The sequence below is a fragment of the Spodoptera frugiperda genome, chromosome 16, assembly GCF_023101765.2.
Source record: "Spodoptera frugiperda isolate SF20-4 chromosome 16, AGI-APGP_CSIRO_Sfru_2.0, whole genome shotgun sequence".
In the NCBI taxonomy this organism is placed as follows: Eukaryota; Metazoa; Arthropoda; class Insecta; order Lepidoptera; family Noctuidae; genus Spodoptera; species Spodoptera frugiperda.
Genome location: NC_064227.1, coordinates 7,288,224 through 7,307,102, shown reverse-complemented (window position 1 = coordinate 7,307,102; position 18,879 = coordinate 7,288,224). Strand labels below are relative to the sequence as shown.

The following is an 18,879-nucleotide window of genomic DNA, read 5'->3' as shown; positions in this document are numbered from 1 at the left end:
ATCGATGCGATTGCTTACCATCAGGTGATACTTCTGCTCGTTTACCGGCCGTGTTTTATAAAAAAAGAATAATATTTAATTGTACACTTGCGTACCGGCTTTTTTGTAAACATACCGTAATCTTAACCAATTAAAAAACTATTAAATGTAAATGCGCACGCAATCTGTTTACGATTGAATGAATGAATCGGACCGAAGGACCACACATAACATTGTATTAGCTTTCCATCTGTGGCTTCACCTGTGGCAAACGAGCTGACGAATCACCTTATGGTAAGTAATGGGCACCATCCATGGACAGCCACAACACCAGAGGAGTTAGAAGTCCGTTGTGAGCCTTTAAAAAATTGTTAAGGAGAGAGTAATAGCCTCACTCACACGATGAAATACAACGCAAACATCGGTTCACGCCGGTTTTCTGTGAGATCGTGGTATCGCTTCGTTCAAGTCGGTCTTTGGGAAAATTTCATTTAAATAAGTCCCAGTTCTATAGTTAACTAGCGACCCACCCCAGCTTCGCATGGGTGCAATGGTGATATATTATGCATGTATTATACATATAAACCTTCCTTTTGAATCACTCTACCTATTACAAAATACTGCATCAAAATCCATTGCGTAATTTTAAAGATTTAAGCAAACAGACAAAGATTGTGACTTTGTTTTATACTATGTAGTGATATTGGGCCTACGCTACTCTCTGAAAGTTAGCTTTTGAATGGTGGAAACGTTCTTAATCTCTGCAGAAGTGATCCCTTTAATGCAAACAAACAAACAATCAAGTATTTTCTCTTTATATTATTTGTTCAATATTTATACCTAATTTTGGCACGGACTTCTGGCACAGAACGGAATCTTCCATTTAACGTACTCGAGTGCTTTCAAGAGTAAATTAAGAGGACTTTTCAGTGTAATGGGTCGATGACTTTGTGAAGGTCAAGCTATTTCTTATTTCTAAAGAAATAGCAGTTATGATCATGTGTTCTAAGAATGAAAAGATCGAAGTGCTGCAATTTTGATTTAAATATTATGTTAAACACAGATTTCACGTCGCTTTTACTTCTAACTTAATAAAACGGCTTTAGTAGGAACGGAGTGCTTGGAGATTTTAATGCTCATTCCAGAGCGTGGGGCAACACCCGGGACAGACCTAGGGGACACGTAGTGCAAGATTGGGCGGCTTCGCTTGACCTTCGACTTTTAAATCGGGGGTCTGTTGCTACCTGCGTCCGATGGCAGGGGGAGTCAATTGTGGACCTCACATGGGCTACCCCTTCTTTAGCGTCCAGAATAATAAATTGGAGGGTAGCTGAGGAGATGGTCACGCTCTCCGACCATCGCCACATTGTTTTTGACGTGGCAGGTAGCCCATCTAATGATCGAAGTCGTCCAAATTCTAACCCACCGGCACGACGTTGGGCCCTCAAAAAGCTCGATCGAGATATGCTCATCGCAGCTGCCAACGTCGTTGCCTGGCCTGAGGATACTTCCCAGGGAATCTCGCCCGATCCGGAAAGGGAGGCGGTCTGGTTTCGGGACAAAATGGTGTCAATCTGTGACGCCTCTATGCCCCGAATCAGGTGCAGCCAGCGTCTTGGAGCAGCCTACTGGTGGTCGGAAGACATTGCACAACTACGTTCTGCTTGTCTTAGATACCGACGCCAGTTCCAGCGCACCCGTCGCAGAAGACAACCGAGTGCTACTGAAGAGCAAGTAACCAGAGCCTATAGAGCGTATAGGGAGGCAACCATGGCACTCCAACGTGCCATTGCAGATGCCAAGACTCGGTCCTGGAGAGAACTCCTCGAGGGGCTGGACAGGGATCCTTGGGGAAGACCGTACCGTCTGGTGATGGGTAAACTACGCCCATGGGTTCCTCCCCTAACGGAGACCATGGATCTGGACCTGCTGGAAAGGGTCATAAACACACTGTTTCCAGTAGTGAGAGACAGCCCCTCACTGCCCTTACGATCAGACTGGTCCTCTGACAAGGGGGTAACTGAAGGGGAGTTAGACCGAGCCGTACGCCGATTAAGCGCTCGCAACACCGCACCTGGCCCGGACGGTGTTCATGGTCGGGTATGGGTATTGGCTCTGGATGCTCTGGGGGACCGCTTGAGGCGGTTGTTCGACAGCTGCCTGCAGTCAGGCGTGTTCCCCACCCATTGGAAGGAAGCCGGATTGGTCCTATTGAAGAAACAGGGTAGGCCCGCGGAGTCTCCCTCTGCATATCGTCCCATTTGCCTGCTCGACGAGGTTTCCAAGCTCTTTGAAAGAGTGATTGCTGAAAGGCTCGTCGGGCACCTGTCGCGAGTTGGCCCCGACCTTTCTGAGAGTCAGTATGGCTTCCGGCAGCAGCGTTCTACCATAGACGCAATACTCCGCGTCCGCTCGCTGTCGGATCAGGCAGTAACCCGGGGTGGCGTTGCGTTGGCGATAAGCTTAGACATCGTCAATGCTTTTAATTCGCTACCCTGGAAGGCAATAAGGGAGGCCCTTGTTCATCATGGGATCCCTCCCTATTTGCAAAATATCGTCGGGGCTTACCTGCGCGACCGGCACATTCGCTATGTGGGATGGGACGGTAGCGTTCAGCGGAGGAGATAACATGTGGGGTTCCACAGGGATCTGTATTGGGGCCTTTACTGTGGAACCTCGCTTACGACGCGGTCCTGCGTGTTGAACTTCCCGCTGATGTCCACGTCATTTGTTACGCAGACGATACTCTGGTAATGGCCAGCGGGAAAACCTTTGAAGAGACCATCCGGCTTTCTGAGCTCGGGGTGGCAAGAGTCGTGGCCTCAATCCGCGCACTGGGTTTGGAAATAGCGCCTCACAAAACCGAGGCACTATGGTTCCATAAGCTGCCGAGAACCAGGGAGCCGCCCAGTTCGTCGGTTCATGTTGGAGATGCGCAAGTCCAGGTAGGCCGATACATAAAGTATCTAGGCCTAACCTTGGATGGTCGGTGGGGCTTCGAAGAGCATTTCGAACGCCTGGTCCCCCGAGTCGAGAAGGCAGTGGGTGCCCTGCACAGACTGCTGCCTAACATTGGGGGACCTCGTGAAGAAGTTCGCCGCCTCTACGCGGGTGTCGTGCGATCGATGGTCCTTTACGGGGCGCCTGTTTGGTCAGCTCGACTGTCAGGCGTCCGACGTTGCAGAACGAAAATCTATCGTCTGCAGCGGAAAATGGCCATCCGGATCGCACGAGGATACCGAACGGTGTCCTTTGAGGCGGCAACTCTCCTGGCTCGCTTTCCGCCGTTGGATATTCTGGCGGATATGGACGCGAAGGTCTACAACCAAATCCGTTCCGTCCGTCAAAACGGCGGTGGTAGAGTACCAGGAGTGGCGTTCGTTAGGCTGAGGCGGCAAGAAAGGCGACACGCGCTCGAGCGGTGGCGTGAGCGGCTACAACAGCCAGAGATCTCACGCAAGCGCGTTGTCGAAGCCATTTTGCCGCACTTCGAGGCCTGGCTTAAAAGAGAGGAGCGCGTCTCCTTCAGGCTCACTCAGGTGCTGACCGGACATGGCTGCTTCGGTGAGCACCTGAACAAGATTGGGCGAGAGACCACGGCAAATTGCCACCACTGCGGAGGTAACCTGGATTCCGCACAGCACACGCTCGAAGAGTGCCCAGCGTGGGTCTCGGAGCGGCGGGTCCTGGTTACCAAGATCGGGCGAGACCTGTCTCTGCCAGCAGTAGTAGAGGCTATGCTGGCAGATACAGAAAACTGGAGGGAGGTGGCCTCCTTTTGTGAGACTGTAATGTCCCAAAAGGAGGCTGCTGAGCGGGATCGTGAGAGGGCCGATCCTGCTCATAGAAGGCGTCGAGGTGGCAACCGCCTTGACGCCTAATCCCGCCTGCGTCAACTGCAGGCGGACCTTTGGGGTCGCGGGTACCTAAAGTGGGGACTCTAGGTGCCCATCTAGCGACCTCAGGGAAGACGGTAGCACAGTGGTCACGTGCTGCCGTGTAACTTGCACAGCGAGGCTAATGGGAGACACACGTCTCCCTAGGGATGTGCCGTAACAGGCGTTGCACCATGGGGCTCCGGAGCAGGTCTATTAAGAGGACCCGGTGCCCCTTACAGGTGTTGAGGGTGGCCACCGGGGTGGTTTTAGTGAGGTAAAAATCCCACACTCCCTAGTCTTTCTCCCCAAAAAGCTAGGCGCCTTTGAAGGTTTCCCCCCGTGATCAAAAAAAAAAAAAAAAAAAAGGAACGGAGTGCTTTTTAATCAATAAGAGTCTAATAATCTCTCTTGCCTCGCCTAAGGCAGGAGTAGTCATAGGATCATGATCCTATGACTTCCCCCACCAAAAAAAAAAAAAACTTAAAAGATTAGATCGATATACATAGTTATTTCCTCCAAATATGTATTTACCTAATCGGTCTCAAATAATATTTGAGAACCTACTATTATTTCTGCAGATATTATCTACATTTTAACGTATTTTTTAAGATAGTAAAAATAGACTGTACACGCTATTCTATGTAACAGTTCCTATCTATAAATAGAAGGCCTTGCCGGCCTACAAGTTTTACGCTAATTACTAAATCAATTTGGCTTTAGTTGACAAATTGTTACGAGAAAAATGTACAATAAAACTTACTGACATCACTAAATGTTATTTTTCTGCAATAGTTAGATTCTTAGCTTCTAGCCTTCCCATTATTTCTGTGGTTTTCTATTATTATAAATTGAAGAAAGCAAATATGAGTTAGATCTTTTTGATTACTGCCAACCAGTATTGAGCAAGTGTGGTGATTAATGCTCAAACCTTCTCCGTGCGAGAAGTGGCCTTTGGTCAACTGTGGCCAGTAGCATACATCAACAGCCTATAACTTGTAGGCTGTTGATGTATATGTGTATGTATGTAATTTCTCTTAAACATCAAAAAACTTTCAAGTTCTTTTTCGTAAAATTTCGCCTAAACACAAAAATAAGCAATCATAAAATAATAAAAAAGATAAGTACAGTGTAATCCAAACATCAACATCAATTATCACTTCTCAATAACAACAAAATAATGAAAACGTGATTAAAAAGTAAGATTAGTCGATAATTGGCCTTATCAATGTGGGTGTGTCAGTTTACAGTAAACATAACCTTTGCTCAATTATCAGCTTTGTCATAATGACGTCACAAGACAGTAATTCCACTGACCTCTTGAACTATGGATACTGATTTTCCACATTTAAAGGTACAAAGGTCTGTTAACCTTCTGTTTGTTTATTTATTGTGGAAATGTATGTTTTTCTTATTTTCTTTTATTGGTGCAAACTTTGGACTCTCTGGACTTTGGTTGGATAAGTGTTATTGATTGGTGTTCATTTGTTGATAATTGGTCGTTTTGAAATAAAAATAATAAATAGGTACTTATACTTGATACTTTTTCTACTTAGATAGGTAGGTATTTTCCTAAAGTGTAGACAAAAGCAACTGTAGTAGGTACTAATAGACTTAAGTTATGTCTCCAATCCCGCTTCCATGTAAATATTTGAAAAACCTTTAGAAATTTCATATAACTCAGGTTTCAAAATTAGGTTCTAACGTTGTTAAGAAACCTCTATTGCGTGACTTAGCCAAAAATAGAACTAAAATTCCTAACAAATTAAAACATTACCTACTACGTCTTTGGCAGAAACCTTGAACTTTTTAATTTAGAGGCGGATCAAAGGACCGTCTACATCTAAATATAGAAAAATATAATATATCTGTTCATTTGTAAAATAAGACGTGAAATTGACGAATGGTATCAAAGCCAAGGTTATGTAATGTCTGTTAATTTACTTTCACCATTCGAGGTTATGTATTTGCAATATACAATATGCTCGCGTTTCTGTATGTTGCTGTTGCTACAGGTTTTATTATACATACAGGTAGTTGGTGTTAGATTAAAAACAAAAAGTGGTTCTATCAGATCTGACGGCAATTTCATACAAATAGAGTACTAAGTATAGTCAGGAGCAAGAGATGAACTACTTTTCTCCAAGCTCCAAAACTGCTATAGAAATTATAAATCCTGATTTTTGTTTCATGTACTGTGGCGGACGCCTGATCATTTTGAAATCATTCATCAATTCAAGGTCATGGGCGGGGCTAGAAAGCGGATCTCATTAGGTGCAAGCAAACATTAACTTAGTGGTGGTCAGGCGTATGTGACCACCATTGTACCTAAACATTGTGTACAAAATATATTTAATTTTTTACGTTCATGATCACTTTAGCATGAACGTTTATAGCAGCAAGTTCAATAAACGTATTAATTATTTAGGAAATAACTGTTAGGCCATAGATAAAATTCCTTGCGCGTAGTTACATACTTTCAACGTGCAAATGGACATCAATGGCAAAAAATTGTCGGTCATTGACTTTTTGGTTTCCGAATTTAAAAATGCCGTTTTCAAGACTATTGTATTTCATGGTTATAGATAAGTGTTTAAATTAAATTGATAAAGGTTTTAACCTTTCGTGTGCCGGAACGCGGATCAACGCGAGACAATGTGTTTGCTATTGTTGTCTTATATACGAGAGGTTAAATAACATCATATTATTTTGAGCCAATACTAGTTATATACATCAGTAAAGCAAATCATAAATGTGCCTACTCCTTTAAGACCATCTAACAGTAGGCTACAACACATTGACTTAAAAAAAACATAAAGACCTCAACATATTGTAACCAATCTTCACACAGCTAAACATAATAATATTGTCTTAGATCATGATAAAGTCACATTGCAAAAAAATAACTAAATCAATCAAAATCGGTTCATCCGTTTAGGAGCTATAATATGACAGACATATCTACACTTCAAAATAACACCCCTCTATTTTGTAACGGGGCTGGGGGATAAAAAATAGTAAGTGGTTAGGTAACCTCAGGTTAGATTACGGTAGAGTTCAGTGTTTCTAGGCCAGACCGAGTTTTTGAATGGGAGGTCATTGAACCGACTCGCTCATGGTTAACGATTAATAGAATTTTGCTCGGTTACGACAACGTTTTGCACTGTAGACACTTGTCGCGACGACCAGACAGCCATGCTACAATCTAGGAGTTCATTTAGCTATGTATTCTACGGTTCAATCATTTCTCAATAAAAGGGGTATCTTTTTTAAACTAGGCTGCCAGAGACTACCTCGTTAGTCGAGTGGCCACAAGTCAAGCCAAGGGTTTAATTCCTGGGTATTATACTGCTATGAATAGGAAATATACATTTATCAGGGAAGGGGTAGCAGTGCGACAGTCGCCGCGTCATATGTCGCGGAATGCTGCTCATGAATATGAGCTTCAAGCATGGCTTGAAAGTAATCGAGTTCCTCGTCAATAATTACGTGAGTAAGTCGTAAAACAGTCATTATTATAGGGGAAATGATGTAAAAATACGTATAGAAAGAAACGTATTTGAAGCATCGTCACATACATAATGTAATTGTGACGTGTTTCTATATATTTGCAACATTTTATACAGCGTGTTACAGTCGTGGTACACTCGTGCTGTGAACCCGGTTCACCTCTGCAGTAATTAATACAAGGCTTACGTAATAACTGACGATATCATTCTACTGAAGTTCTGACGTGTGCAAAAATTTGCGTATCTAAGCTATATTGTTATTTTTTACAAAGAAACTATAGCGAATTTAATGCTAGAACCTGTTGAATTTCAATTGTTACTCCGTTTTTTTTAATACTTCATTACATCAAATCAATTCCGTCATACTCGAGGGAACCACGCCGGTAGCATGGCAACGGAGTGTGGTGGTTCTGTTCTTTAAAAAAGGCGACAACTGTCTGCTAAAGAACTACAGACCTATCTCACTTCTGAGCCATGTGTATAAGCTGTTTTCGAGGGTCATCACGAACCGTCTCGAACGCAGGCTTGATGACTTCCAGCCTCCCGAACAAGCCGGATTCCGAAAAGGTTTCAGTACCATAGACCACATTCATACGCTGCGGCAGGTTATACAGAAGACCGAGGAGTATAACTTGCCACTATGCTTGGCGTTTGTGGACTATGAGAAAGCCTTCGATTCAATCGAAACCTGGGCGGTGCTGCAGTCTCTCCAGCGGTGTCACATCGACTATAGATACATCGAGGTTTTGAAGTGTTTGTATAACAACGCCACCATGCGCATCCGACTCCAGGAAGAGACTACGAGGCCAATCCAGTTGCGGAAGGGCGTGAGACAGGGAGACGTTATATCTCCGAAACTGTTCACGAACGCACTGGAGGACGTTTTTAAGCTCTTGGACTGGAGCGGACGCGGCATCAACATTAATGGCGAATACATCACTCATCTCCGTTTCGCCGATGACATAGTCGTAATGGCAGAGTCGCTGGAAGAGCTGAACACCATGCTCAGCGACCTCAATACCGTTTCCCAACAGGTGGGCCTTAAAATGAACATGGACAAGACGAAAATCATGTCAAATGTCCATGTTGCACCTATACCGGTTGTCGTTGGGAACGATATACTCGAAGTTGTAGACCACTACACATACCTGGGTCAGATCATCCAGCTAGGTAGGTCCAACTTCGAGAAAGAGGTCGCTCGAAGAATCCAACTCGGATGGGCAGCATTTGGGAAGTTGCATGAAGTCTTCTCGTCAAAAATCCCGCAGTGTCTGAAGACCAGGATGTACAACCAGTGTGTGTTGCCAGTGATGACGTACGGTACCGAGACATGGTCCCTAACTGCTGGCCTTTTAGAAAGGCTCAGAGTCGCCCAGCGCGCGATGGAGAGAGCTATGCTCGGAGTATCTTTGCGCGACAAAATCCGAAATATGGAAATTCGCCAAAGAACAAGAGTTACAGACATAGCTCTCAAAATATGCAGGCTGAAGTGGCAATGGGCAGGCCACGTCGCTTGGAGGACTGATGGCCGCTGGGCCAGGAAGGTGACTGAGTGGCGACCGCGGACCGGAAGACGCAGCGTGGGCAGACCTCCCACTAGGTGGACCGACGACATCGTCAGAGTGGCGGGGAGCCAGTGGATGCAGGTGGCGGCTTGTCGTTCTACGTGGAGGACCAAGGGGGAGGCCTTTGTTCAGCAGTGGACGTCTCTCGGCTGATGATGATGATGATGACATCAAATCAGCAGCCTATACTTAAGTAGTCACTGCTGACTAAATTTTTCTTCTCATACGGAGAAGGTTTGAGCATTATATTAGCAATTTCAAAATTATAAGTACAGGTTTCCTCACAATGTTTTCCTTCACCGTATGTCAGTACACACAGTCACATTGGTATTTCCCGCTGGTAAGTTTCGAAAACGCACCCTCATGCATCTTAAACCTCCATCTCTAGTCTCTACATAACAAGTACAGCATGATAACCAATCGTCAGCTAATTGTCGAGTATGGACTTGACATTTCCAATATCAAAACTATTTCCTATTTTTCCAAACCATATCAAACAAACCAAATCAAAAATTAGTTCCTATTTTTTTTTCTATTCAATCAATCCCTACATCTACCAACAACAACATGGTTTTGCAATAACTTCCTATTAATTTCGCATGTTTAACCTTCAATATGACATTTATAAGTTGTCTATGGATTCCAGACATAGTATTCATACCTAGATCACCTCGCAATTTTGTTTCCTTGTTCCGGTTATAAAATATTCGATATTTTGATGACAAATTTTTAGTGGCGTGGTCCTAATGAATTGATCATGATTCTTTTTTTATGGTATAATATAGTAAATCACCTGATAGTAAGCACTCGCCGCCACCTATGGACACCCGAAACACCAGAGGCGTTACAAATGCGTTGCCAGTCTTTTGATGGTTACGAATTTAAGGGTTATTGGGGAATCGGGGATTGGGAAGATATATTTATTTTTATCTGATCGACGTAATAAAGACTAAAAGTAGTAGTCTTCTTATTTATAAGTAGTCTTCAGGGCTTTCATGCACTTACATAAAGATTAGTGCACATTAATCAAAATGACTCGATACGATTGAGCATTGCTCCCCTGTTACTTTAAATGGGAATGCATGTGATTGGTTTTCCCCATTACAGCGATGCGTCAGACTGAACTCAAAAATAATGCATAACATATTGCTGCAGGGAATTTCCACCATGTTTTTTTATTTTTGTGTACAGAAATTGAAATTGAACAAATGCTGTTATTGAAAGCATTGGATAATGTAATCAAACCAGTAATAGAATTGTTTATTTCACTGAAACTCCTAAATATACCATACAAATTATTCGAACATATTTATCCTGAGAAATACAATCCGGGTCTTTTCAAGGTCAGAGTAAATAGGTACTTTCTAAGTCTGTGTGCTCCATCTTCGGCCACATCTTCGCTTCGCCGTCCTGGCAGTAAGCGGGTTGGTGGCCAAACGCAGACTTATCAACGTTAAAAAACAAATCATACCAAAAAGTAAACCCACAATTGTTCACAGCCCCCTGCCAAGACCAAGATACTGCACGGTTGACGAGGTGGCTAGGCAAATGACTGCCGTACAACGGGTAGCAGGTGCGATTCCCGCACAGATCAACTCTTTGTGTGATCCACAAATTGTTTGCTTCGGGTCTGAGTGTCACCCAAGATACAGGACAAAATCCTAGTCTGGGCTAAAGTACTATACTATCCAATTTTTCTTATTTGTTTGTCCGTACCTACTTGTGTAATGCCTTTACGTGACATAACGAAGTCTATATATAGAAAGATATGTCCGTCCGAATGATTGGTCATACGAGAATCTACGTGGGTGTTACAACAAGCAAATTAGATTGAATTAGTTCAATTTGCGAGACTTGTGTTATGGAAGCTTCTCTTTATTACTGCTCTGATTTGAGATATGGAATTAGGCGGGATTTCTGGGAATAGATACTTACAATATAAGAATAATATGTAAAGTAATTTTAAGGCCTTTAAAGACCCTAATTTATCCTTAAAATGCTGCAGGACAAAATAGAACAGTACCCTTAGTACAACTTTGTTTTACGTTTAGTGAGATCGAAACGAGAACGCGTACGGCACTCTGATTTGTTGGTTACTTCAAGAATAGGATTGTTTTCCAAAACTAGAGCTAGTAATATTTTCTAATGGAGTAACTCATCAGTTTCATCACAACAAACTACTTCTACCGATTAATTTCTATAATAATTATAACAATTATCACACACTACAACTAACACAACAAATTTGCTTACATTTTCCTGATGTGGACACAAAAGACCACATTGGACATAAGGACCACTTTTCACAGCAGATTTGCACGAAGTGTTTTTCCACATGCTAGCGTGTTAATACAAAACACAATTGTTACTGGACATATCTAGAAATAACCTGTTCAGTTGCCGTGTGAAGATCTAGGAAGGATCAAGACGTTAGGTAGGTGTACTAAGTCTGTATGTATGGTACCTAACTACCTACTCGTTTGTACTAAGACACTTCTTGTATGACTAACATCCTTTGAAGTTAGAACGGTTGATTTGTACTGTTTTATCGTGACTTCCTAAATGTTCTAGAAGGTCCTATCTATTAATTGGTTGTTTGAAAAGAATTTTACTAATATCACTGAATATTCTACTTTCTTTTTGCGTTTTAAATGTGGACACAGTATATGCATACGGGAAGACGAATGCTAAACATATTGATCTTACAAGAAGTAAAATGATAGTGACTATAGATAATCAAGTTACTCATAAAAAAGTTAAGTATAATAAGAAAGCCAAAATAGTACTGTTAGAAGCACCAAATATTACAAAATATTTTTACACTTAATTTAGATCCTAACTTATTAGGCCCGGAGCGGCGGGCTATCTAGCGGGTTTAGTGGGGCTCCGGCTCGAAGGAACGGGGTGTTTTTTTAGTCAGTAAGAGTCTAACACTCTCTCTCTCTCTTCTCGCCTAAGGTGGGAGAAGAGATTGGAAGATTTTCCACCGTCCAAAAAAAACATATTACGGCCTTCAAACGTCATCAATATTCTTTAGATTGCTAATTACTTAATGGACGAGTAAATATAGACATAGCTAATATAATTATGTTTTGTTTATACTATACCTATCTTGGATCAGAAGTTAAGAGATGTCATGATATTGTAGCGTTAATTTCAAACGGTGACCCTGATACGGCAGCTGATTTACAACACTTAACCTTTTGATTGCAAATCATTGATTTCAAATTAAATCAGCCATGACTATTTGTTTTGATATCTAGAAAATGATTGGTGAAAATTAGACTCCAAGGACCAGAAAGAATTAAGTTTCTTGTTGGTTGCTGACCGCAAATCTATAGAGGACAGGTGCTTTGAAAAACAACAAATCGGAATGGTGTATCGTTAACTCAAGTTTCATCTACATAGCCTTAAATAATTATGATAATTTTAGTTCATACATTTTATGAAACATGAAGGAACATTGCAAAAATGAAGGCATTATGATTCTACTGAAAACCTACCTATTGATAGAGATATTTAGTACTTAGACAATTTTTTTTGATAGCATTAAAACACAGGATTCGGAGACATACGTTTAAAATATAATACACTAGTTCTGCTAGCGGCTTCTTCATGGGATAATAAGTCCTATCACCTAAGTCAACAAACATCAAAATCCATTGAGTAGTTTTAGTGTGATTTACGAACAAACACCCAAATGTCCAAACAAACGAAGTTTCACATTTATAATATGAAGTGTGAACTCAGGCTCATAATTATATCTACATATTTAATTTTTACAAAGCATGTGATAACCAAAACCAGGAAGACTAACATATAATACAAAATACATCGATTCCCAAGTTAATAAGCCAAGCCTATATCATTAGAAATACAATATGACATTGAGAATGGCGAGTGTGAGCTGGTTACCGAATTAATTATAATATTAATGATATAAGTGTAGTAATATATTCATGTGGGATACATGTAGTGCAGGCTAGAGACTGGCTTAGGTGATTAGGAAATCGTATCGGAATGTAGACTTCAAGCAAGTTCTTTTTATTTCAGAAATCAATTAATATTAACACATAGCTATTTGTCCTTTTTTATTAAATTGAATATAAGGTTCGAAACATATAAGTTTTTAAACTGACATGGTCACTAACACTAACATTAGAACTTAAAATGGGATATTTACCATGTTTATTAATGTCTATGAGTTTCCGATATTTCGGCACTGTTGCAAGCGCCATGATAGTTCATCTGTGATCGTGGTAAATGTCACGTTTTAAGTTCTAATGTTAGGGATCGAAACGTTAGAATTTTTTTGGTCCTTTCATCCGAAATGGTCCTGATTATTATAAAATTATTTGTACTTGGTCCTTTTTAATTTCTTGACTTGTATTTGTGTTTTTTATATCTGGTCAATGAATAAGCCAAGAAATCACGTTATGAAACGCTGATCCAGTGGAAATCAGAATAGTGTTTACTACAAATACTGTAATAGTATCGTTTATGCAACCAACAGCGGAACATCACGTGTATATCAGGTGGCTACTAGAGTACTAGGCGCATGCATGACACGCAGCTGACAATTGAAGTCACGTCATTGTGGAACCATTAAATAGTTTATATTTTTTACCCTATATTCGGATCAAACTATACTTCACCTAGCTTTACTGACAGACAGGCTGACGGACAATTCAATTTGACGTTTCAAAAGTGCCTAAATTAGAATTAATTGAAATAAATGCTTTGACTTTGACTTCTTCTATTAAAGTATTTGTTATTTTTTTGGGGTTGAAAAAAGATTTATCCACTCTAACAAAATAACAAATTTTGAAATGATAATCATATTATCCTAACTTGAGATTTTAAGATGGGCCTGAATTAGTTATGGTTATTAACTTTTACAGGTAAAGAGATATGAAACAGCATTTTGGCTCAGCACCCAAACAAACGAAAAGACATAAGTCATGCCACGTTTCACATATTATATAATGACTAGTACGTATTATACAACTGTTATGTATCTAATAGGAATGATACACTCTCAGGCTGCCAAGGTGAAGCTGAATCATAGATCATTATTAATATCTTCAAACAATTATTAGATATACGTTGAATAACCTAGTTCAATATTTGCATAGATATGGATCTTTGAAGATGTAATATAATGTGTTTGAGTTTAATAGGGAAGTGGATTAAGATTGGTCCTTAGGTACACTTAGTCTGCTATTTATGTAGATGCTGAAAGAGGAAGATTTAGATGTCAGCAAGACAATATAGTCTTTCGATTTTCACTTTTAGTGTTATTTACTAGTTTGGAATGTTCGTGGTTTGAAAGTCTTTGATCCGAGAATAACTACGCTCGCCATTAGGTAGTAGCAAACGAACCAAAATGATCTAAAATATTTCAGTTTTCAAATAAGACCAGACTTCAGTCATGTCAAATTGCCTATCAAGCTTGGGGATTTTAACAAAAGACATTGGAGATGAGGTCTGTGTACAGTATTATACAGCATGGGACGCCGTGTAATGTCCTCAGTGAACGCAATCCAGCTGTTGATGAGGACAAATAAACACAAAAATCACACTTATTATACCCACATTAAAACAGTGTAGTGATTTCGATTCCCGCACGGAGCAACTCTTTGTGTGATCCACAAATTATTGTTTCGGTTCCTTAGTTGTTATTGTTTCGGTAGTGTGATGTGTATGTGAACTTGTATGATTGTAAACGTACCCACGACAGGAAAAAAACCAAGTGTGGGGCAACATTTAAAAAAACCGGCCAAGTGCGAGTCGGTCTAGCCCATGAAGGGTTCTGTAACAGCAAGTATATGACATATAAAAGTTATAAAATTACTTGGTTTTACATAGTTAATTAGATCCATGTATGAAGCCCCCATTTAATTTTTAATTTTTTTTTTTTTTCAAAATTCGAATAGCGGTTACTAAAATACATCAACCTACAAAGTTTCAACCATGTAGGTCCAACAGTTTCGGAAATAAATGGCTGTGACATACGGACGGACAGACAGACAGACAGACAGACAGACAGACATGACGAATCTATAAGGGTATTTTGGCATTTGGTTACGGAACCCTAAAAAAACTTCCAATACTTGTTCACACAACAACATCACGTGTTAATCAGCTGAGAACTGATGATAACAGCAACGTTTCCACTTGAAGATCAAGGAAATTGAAGAAACTAATGACAGGACACGTACGTTATGGAATAAAAATTCATTATTGAAAATGGCGACACGTACAAAGCAGTTAGTTTCCGAGTGATAAGCTGGATAAATGGACGTACATAACCTGGAAACACGTGCTTAACACGTGAGCTGATTGTTAAAGTTTCAATCTGTTTTACTGTTTATTTTTTTAATTAGCTTATTCTGGAATATTATAGATATGTGTGTTAAGTAACAAGTAAGGAAATTATATTTTTTCAATGTAATAGATTGTGATGGCGTTATCGACTATAAAAATGTTACTCATTAGTCTTCTCTCTTAAACCACTGAGAAAAATGTAATAAATACAACTAAGGGTACAGGTTTTTATATCCAGTCGACAAAACTGAAACAACTTATAGTAGGTTCTGTTATTAAGTTATTGAATACATAATAAGACTCTTCAGAAAAAAAAACAATTCTCAGAATAATATGTAACAATGCCGTTTTCCTTTTATATTACAAATGGTCAGTAGACGTGATAAGCCTGTTAGGCAAACTAGTTACTACTAGTTAAAAGTAGTAGTAGAAAAAGCTATTAAAAGACCAAAAACCACGTATCATTTATTTGTAAGTCAATATTTTCCAAAACCATAAAACTATATCAATTACAGAATATGGCACGGAATATTCTAAAAGTAACAAGTATCAATTCATTATTTACAGAAATACCAAGCCATTTTGAAAATCATAACATGACTGGACTGGACAAAAGCCAAAGAATTCCAACGTTTATAAAGTCTAATAGTGAATTACCTATTATGTAACAAAAATGTCTCAGTTGTTATAATTATGTTGTAGACTAGTAGACATTACATCGGACGATATGGAAGTGTTTACAAAATTTCTAGAAGGAAGATGATTAATTATTATGCTATCTGACACACAGGTGCCATTCATACAACACGTGGATGTACAAGATCAATTATCTTAGAAAAAAAAGACGGTAAAAACTGTACGGACAATATAAAATATTCTGCATATAAATTACGAACACATGGGGCAAAAAATTCGCGGATTGTACTCTTGTTATGTGTGTGACATTATGATATGTTCCTAACTTGAATTATTATTTATTGCATTTGTTTATAATTTTCGGAGTAGTCGTCAAAAAGAAGATACTTAGATAACATTTGTACATAATACGTGGTCATTGTCAATGTAAAGTCAAAGCATTTATTTCAATTAATCCTAAATTAGGCAATTTTGAAACGTCAAATTGAATTGTCCGTCAGTCTGTCTGACAGTGAAGCTAGGTGCTCGTTCCAAATTGTAGCTTCGAATGGAGAAGAACGAGCAAGAAACTCCATTGTTATCTTGAACCTTAATAGGTACCTGAAATATTACAGATTTCGAATTTATAAGCAAATTATTTAACCTAATTGTTTTTACTAAATAAGTATTGAAAATCACGCCATTCTTTTCAATCAATCACACAGTCTCTGTATGCAACAAAACTTTCCCTTATCTAATGCATTTTTTCCGTCGTGAGCTAATCAATTATTCACTAACAAGCAATTACCGTTCTATATTTAGCGTAAAAGGATATAATAAGTGCAAATAACTGACAGACTGACTAGACGATGAGCTTGACCTTGGAGGGCAAGTCTTTAACCTGACAAGGATGTCTGTGAAACGGTCGCTGTGATAACAAAGTAAATATAATTTGGAGAGACTTTGAAATGTGAAAGACGGAAGATTTGTTTAAGAATAGAGTTAGACACAGATGCACTGCACTGAAATACATGATCCATTGTAAGAATACTAGACTAGTAGAACCTGTAGATTGTGCCCATAATTTTTTTGCAAAATACACAGGACCAACCAAACCATCCTACAAAGGAACATATGGTAACATACCAGGATTTGAAACTCCGTCACAACATTTAATAAAATCACATGATGTAACAACTACTCATTGAATAACTGAAAGGACCAGAAAAGGTCGTACAAAAGGACCATGTTAAGTGTAAACATAATGTGGCAGCCGCCTGACTGACAAGCAACACAATGACCTGTTAACACTCACAGACTTACAACACACACAGTTACAAGTCTTTGAAATAGTAACAACATAACATGAACGTGTGTAATTTGAAAATAAAAGAGGAAAATGCACCATTTTTACTGTTTGAAACAAAAGAAACATATTTTTATTATTATATTGTGAAGTTCAGCAGTAATGTCCGATGGCACTGGCCAGAAAACAATGTTTGACCGAACGCACTGACTTGGCTAACCTTGACAACCAAGAAAATCGCCAAGAGACAATTCTTGCAATGCAGAAAATACCGCAAACAGGTATCGTGAATGGTAACACTAGATAGGTTGCTGTGCGGTATTATGAACACAATTAACATAATTGCATCGACCCAGACCGTCGACAAATATTTAAAATGATACAGCTGAAGCGAAAAACGTTCAGTAATCGGCATAACCTAGACTGAAATGCTCACGTATTTTTATAAGCATTACTCGGAAATGAAAGGTATCCATTTAAGCTGATTAACTCTACAAACCACTCTAATAGACCCATTTTAGAAAAAGGAAACAAAACTGCAATTTCGTACAGTTCACGTCAAGGGTAAAGAACGGCGTGGTGTGCCAAAACGGTTATTTCTGGACTACGAAGTACGAAATATCAAGATCACGGTTATACAACCAGTGTAAACGGAACGTTCAACTTACCGAAGAAACTTGATCGAATTATCACAACACAACACAGACCACTGTATTATAATCGAGACGACAAACTTCGCGAGAATTAAAATTCCTGGAAACCGAGACGTCCGCACCGTGTGGCGGTCAGATATCAACTGAATGACTCTTTCGCATTGTGTAGCGTAGCGGCCATGCTTACACACATACACAAGTTGGATGAAAGTGAGGTGTGTGTACATGACTTTTTTGTGTGTGCAAATCAGTCAACAAGATATACCTTGAATGACGCACTGGTGATTGCGTTTGCATTAAAGTTATTCGTATTTTGGAAAAAAATAACTACTAGCATTTTGTTCTACGAAGGTTTTGTCACCATTGTAAATTCTTTATGTAATACACATTAGCTACAGTATTAAAACAGGGAGTCACGCCAAGAAATATTAAGTTTTCTTTACTACACACCAAAATACTGAATGTAATTTTCATGATTCAGTAATTTGGGGCATGTTTTGGAAGTCTGACAATTAACGTTACCTTGGATGATGAAAATTAAACTTCTGTGCAATATTTACAGAGCAAGAGCATCTGTGAAACGTAGGTACTATGTATCACATACTCAAAGCGAAGTTTTCCGTAATAAACGAAGACTGTAAAGGCATTGTTTTTTCCTATGTGACCGTGAAACCACGTGTAGGAATACCATGTGCAATGAGATCGCTATTATAGGTAGAACGTGTCATTAGGCTGCAATTTAGTGCTACCTACATGAATTGAAACTGTCTGTATTAGCAAGTTTGAATTCTGTTCGCAATTTTCATTTTCCTTGCTACATTTTTCTGCTTAAAAAATGTACTAGTCATAAACTTGAGGGGAAAAATAACTCGCATTTCATATCATATCACGTTTTACGATAACCATTCCAACGAACGCGGAAGACACACCCATATTTTAGCGATTTGCACTGATAAATAAATGCTATCATTAACACAAGGCCATTTGTGTCAAATGACACGACATACGACTTGAAACAAATGACTTATCATGACAATTGCATTTCGGAAC

General features: G+C 39.6%; 1 protein-coding gene across 7 annotated transcripts in view; it reads right to left on the bottom strand.

Annotated features, from left to right (window-relative positions):
- Nucleotides 1–18,879, bottom strand: part of LOC118280632 (trehalase) — a 73,358-nt gene that overhangs the window by 40,044 nt on the left and 14,435 nt on the right. For 3 of the 7 annotated variants that reach the window (XM_035600866.2, XM_035600868.2, XM_035600872.2), the window contains exon 1: nt 17,845–18,002. The exons of 1 other annotated variant lie outside the window; for it this stretch is intronic. The gene's annotated coding sequence lies outside the window, so the exon portion shown is untranslated. Of the gene's footprint in view, nt 1–17,844; nt 18,003–18,879 lie in introns of those variants that run through there. 3 more of the 7 variants (XM_035600870.2, XM_050699446.1, XM_050699447.1) reach the window with 1 other exon arrangement.